Source organism: Aptenodytes forsteri, unplaced genomic scaffold (genome assembly GCF_000699145.1).
Source record: "Aptenodytes forsteri isolate BGI_AS27 unplaced genomic scaffold, ASM69914v1 Scaffold123, whole genome shotgun sequence".
In the NCBI taxonomy this organism is placed as follows: Eukaryota; Metazoa; Chordata; class Aves; order Sphenisciformes; family Spheniscidae; genus Aptenodytes; species Aptenodytes forsteri.
Genome location: NW_008794408.1, coordinates 3,295,486 through 3,300,968, shown reverse-complemented (window position 1 = coordinate 3,300,968; position 5,483 = coordinate 3,295,486).

The following is a 5,483-nucleotide window of genomic DNA, read 5'->3' as shown; positions in this document are numbered from 1 at the left end:
GGCGGTGGAGGAGCTTATCGCCGGGGGAACTGTTGCTGGGCTCGCCCGCCCTTGACCCGCCGGTTCCGACCCGCGCTGCGTTAGCGCAAGGCAGCGGGGAGGGTCTGAGAGCCGGTCCCGGCCCTTCCCGCCGCCCTCTCCCCCTCCGGCTTTTGGATGAGGAGGGTAACTCTCTGCTCGGGTTTTCTTCTTTCTGTGGCTATGAGAAAGTGCAGAGCCAATGCTATAAGCCAAACTGAGCGCTGCGCAATGCTAACGCCACGCGTTGTCCCTTTGATGTCAATGGCATGATGGAAAAGTTAGGAAGTGAGTAAGCCCTCCATGCTGTGTGGAGGGCAGCCTTCTGCCTCGTTCCCTCCTTTCCAGCCAGGGAGACGGAGTTTCTCCCGACTGCTGCTGCCAAACGCAAGAGGAAACACAAGTTTGCCGGCTGGCACTCGGTTTCTAGCGATGGCTGACCTGCGGCTCCCACGAACCGGTGCTTCTCAGAAGTTGCCCGGAGAAGCTGTGGATGCCCCATCACTGGAAATGTTCAAGGTCAGGCTGGACGGGGCTCTGAGCAGCCTGATCTAGTGGAAGGTGTCCCTGCCCACGGCAGGGGGGTTGGAACTAGGTGATCCCTAAAGGTCCCTTCCAACCCAAACCATTCTGTGAGTCTATGTTTCTGTAACCCAGTTCGCTCGTCACTTCGGGCTGTCTGAAGCAGCGGCCGTCCTGCGTGCCGTGTGTGCCGCCAAACTACAGGGAAAGCTGGGAGAATGCTCGTCGATATAACTCGATGTATGTTCCATGCTGAATTGTAGCAATGCCTGCATCTTACTCAACTAGATTTATACGTGAAATAAATGGATGAGAAGTTTAGCATGCGAATCACCAGAGCACGAGGCCAACAAGAGGAGCGGATTAGGGAAGCTGCACAATACTAAGACTTCAGTGTACTCAGAGTGCAGAAACAGAAAAATATTAGTAGGCATTGCCAAAAAAAGAAATTTCTGAAAGAAGAATAAAACCCTTCTTTGAGGCTTGCTGGTGTTGTGTTACGCTGGTCTGTGGTTTATGCAATCAGTCCGACGGCATCTCCTACAGCGTGCACTTAATAATTACCTGGCTGCTAAACAGGTTGATTTCTTCTTAGGTACAAATCAAACAAGCGTTGCAATGTATTGCAATATGGAATATCTAGTCAGCACTTCAGGTGCTAAAGAAGGCTGCTCTGACCTGTGATGTAGAGCTACAGCTGAACCCAGATTTCTTAAACTGTGTTTATATGGGGGTAATCTGCTCAAAGGAACTCTACCTTCTTATCCATTACTCATACTCTTGACTGTTAAAAAAAAAAATCATGAATAAATTCTTAAGGTAAAGAACGCGTGTGTAGTTATAGCTGTATTTATAGCACGTACTCCTGTAAGAAACAAATCTTGCTGTGTAAGTTCTACTGCCACAGCTGATGCTAGTCATATATCACTGCTCTGTGATATATATGGCCGCACAGCACAGGCAGTGTTGCATTTCTCTATTATGGTTACTCCAGCAAAACAAGCAGTCTGTAATGCAGCGAAGAATGCTGAAATCACTGACAGCTCACTCATGTACAGAAATAATTGAGATGATATTACCACTATTTTTGAGCTGTTAAAGTATGAAATGAAAGATGTGATTTCTTCCCTAAACATTTGGTCTCTTCCTCTTGCGTAAACAACGGTGGTGAATGGGAATTTCAGTTTGTTCCCAAGCACATCTTGTATAGCCCCGTGCATTTGGTGGAAACAGAGAGTAGGCCTTTGGTGTTTCTTCCTAGAAAGAGACATACAAGTAGGAAGCAGAAATTAAGAAAACAACACCTGTTTTCTCAGCAATTTGAGATAAACGGGCTAGTTGGATCACTGTGGCCTCTGCTCATATTACATTTCAGTATTCAAGGTCTCTCTTAAACCAAAAATGAAAAAAAACCCCAAACCTTACAGAAATCTCCTAACAATACTAGTAAGGAATTCACCCTGGTGAGTACAAATGTTTTAATTTGCCCCACGGAGAGAGATGAAGGTCCACACAATTGCTTCACAGCTACTTCTGAGGTGGATGGGATTCTGCTTTCATTCAGTAAGCCGATGCCACGAGGTTGACCTCTGCAGGGCTATTTTGTGGTTGTACTCGTTGGAGGGACAGAATTTGTTCTCAGAGGATTTGAGTTTCCTAGCGAGGCTCACTTTCTAGGAGAGCTCAGAGCACAACAGGGCTGTTAAATATTCAGCAAACAAAGATGAAGACGTAATTCTGCTTTCTTCTACAAAGCTCAGAACTCACAGGAGTGCATTTTCAAGGTATAATAGAAAACTCAGGCAACATAACTTCGAATAATTAAGTATAAACCACAGTTGGTGATTAGAAAGTACAGTATGTGATTTCTGTAAACTGTGCAGGTTAAAATGACACATTATTCCAAGACCATATCCTAGCACCAACTGTTTGGCTGGATGGGTGGAAATTGTAATTGATGGGTACCTTACTCTGTCATTAGTCAAACACCACAAAATATCGCTCAGTTAAAGGTTGTAGGGAAGTCAGTAAGATTGTTACCTTGTGTCTCGTAGGTAGGAAGAACACGATCATTTCAGAGAAGCTGGTGAGGTGAATCCCTAATATGGAATAGTTGACAGTCCTTAAATAATGAATAGTTGTTAACAACCTGAACTGATTGAAGTATCTTAAAGAAAATGAAGACAAATTACTGTTTGTTTAGAATACGTGTATTTTATACATCTTAATAGATGTTTTTGACTCAGTATTTTAGATTGGAAAAATGATAAGCATAAAGAAATTGCAAAGGTGTGCAGCTCGTCGTGGGATAGCCAGTATTGGGCGGGATGCTGAAAACTGATTTAGGTAGTGCGCTGATTCCATTATGAACAAAGACTAATGGATTTTGCTCTATAACCACAATTTGTTTGGCTTTCACAATGGTAGTAGCCAAACACTAACACTAGTCACTTCCCAGTAACTACTCCTCCCAAGACAATACATCCTTCCAAGAAAAGTTTATCTCTGCCTTCCAGACAGGGGATCTGAGGAAAAAAGGGATTAGGGAATCAGCTGGTGCATACGAAAGCCTTCCACAGAGGAGCTGCACTTTTTAACGTAACTGAGGCATCCCACTAAAACCATGAACGTTCAGATAACAAAGAAAACAGAATTTGTTTGCTGTGACCTTTCCCATAGCGCTGTGTCTTGTTTTGTTTCTTGAAGACACGGTTTGCTAGCAGAGCAAATAACTGGTGGGATGGTCTGGAGGAGATGGGGACTGCAGGGAGAGGGGCACCAGGGGTCTCTGAGAAGGGGTCTGTAGCAGTTCAGCTGCCTTCAACCACCAGCAATACAGCTGCCAGGTGCTGTGCACGTCCATAAGTGACACTAGGTTTGGTATTTGAGATGCTCACTTAATTTCCACGCAAAGCTCAACTTTGGCTTTCGAAGTTAGAAGTTTGGCAACTTAGAAGTTTGCTAAACCGGACCAGGGACATGCAGAGAAAGAGAAGTTTTCTACCGCCCCAGCCTGCTAGCCCAGCTCAGCAGAATTTGGCAGGTATTCCTCCCCAGAAAAAAGAGAAGAGTTCATGCTCTGTGGCCCTGAAGGAACTTTTCTTCTCTGGCAGGTGTGTCTGTACACACACTGAACGTGTGGGTGGACGAGGAAGCAGGGGAGCGGGAACTAGAGCAGAGACCTGTACATAAGTAAAGTAACTAAGTAAACTTTATTTACCTGGAGCTGCCCCAGACTGATGCCAAAAATCTTTGGCTTATTAGCAGTGCCTGTGGCACTTCATGCAAGTTAACATAGCAGATGTAGACCTAATAAGTTAATGGTACACGATACATTGTGAAGTTACTTCTGCCAAAAAGTGGTTTCGTTTTTTTAATTTTTGCTGAAAACATAACTCGAGGTCAATAACTCAGGGTGTTTTATTTCCAGTTCATTTACTCTGTTCGATAACATTGTCTTCTCTGCAGAACCAGTTACATTCACCTGTATTTTTATTGGTGAGGAGAGCACAGGATGGATTGCCAGTAAGGAAAAGAAGCCCCACTCAGACACCTGTCAAAAGTAGACGCAAGCCACCGCGAGGAGCAAGGGGTGCCCCCACCGAGCCAGGATTTACCCCTCGTCCATTTCCTCTTTATATCCATCTCCATCATGACAACACCACCTTTGCTGCTTTTTTCCTCCAGTTTTTCCATCAGGGAATCTGAAGGGACAGTGTTCCGTGCAAAGCTTGGATTTAATAGGGAACTTCAGTTCTAGAAGTGCAGGTCTGTATGGAGACCAGCGTTAGCTGACAGTTGCAAGGAGCTGTTGAAAATCTTGATTTTGGACTTAGAGATGTTACCATCCCTTCCAGCCTTGAAATGCCTCTCTAGGTCCAGCCTTCAGCCTTAACCTTTCTACCACGCAGTCAATAAATAAAGAGAGCGCACATTGTGTTGTGCCTGTGTAACACATCAGGCATGAGACTGGGAGAGCAGAAACACGTGTGGTAATCCCAGTTTTGATGCTGAGTTAGCGTCAGACCTTATGCAATCCGTTTCTGAGGCTGGGAGATTCTCACCTGCCAAGCGAGGGCACTCCCAGCAGGTACGTGGGGTAGACAAATAGGAGTGTTAGCGTAAGCATTAAGGGCAGCTGGTAAGGGAAGTAAGGCAGAACAGAAGAGTTCCCGATTCAAAACCTTTATGTATTCCTTTCTACTACAGAGAAACACGTACCTTCGAAGCATGTAACCGTATTTAAGAAAAAAAGACAACGACGAAGGTGTAAGTATCCTGCACCCAGCTAGGATTCAACTCTTTCATTGGGTAGTGAAAGCTTTTTTTATTCTGAATTATGTACCTCTGCCTTTCTTCATATTAGATTTGAATTTGCCTGACACGCAGTATCATCCTCTCTCACCTAAGGCAATGCAAGTTTGCTGAATGTTGTTCAAAGCATACCGAAACCACCCAACCATCTCTTTGACAGTTTGTTTTCTTTGTACTTCCACATTGATATTCTTCTTCTGAAACTTCAGACTTGTGTTGCGAGACCTGACATTTTCAAGGGAACTTTTTAGCTTTTCATTGCATTGCGTCTGCCGCAGTTTCATCACCAGCATGTTTTCAGACAAACTGTCCTTAGCTTTTTTCTTAAGGACAACACATCAGACTGTCAGCAGCACAGCAGCTGCTAGGGCTGGCTGGATTATCTTGTCAGCTTACGCAACCGGCCCTGCAAAATGAATCATGTTGTTGACTAGACAATGCAAGTACAAGTGTCATCTCTTGACCAATCTGTGTTTTAACTCAAGCGCATGAAAAAAGACTGGAGTTAAACTGACCCAATATTTAGGAACTGAAGTGTGATTTGTATTTAACTTGTGGAGATACTTAGATGATTATTTATAAGTGATGCACACTCCCCCCCCCCCCAAAAAAAAAAAAAACATTTTATA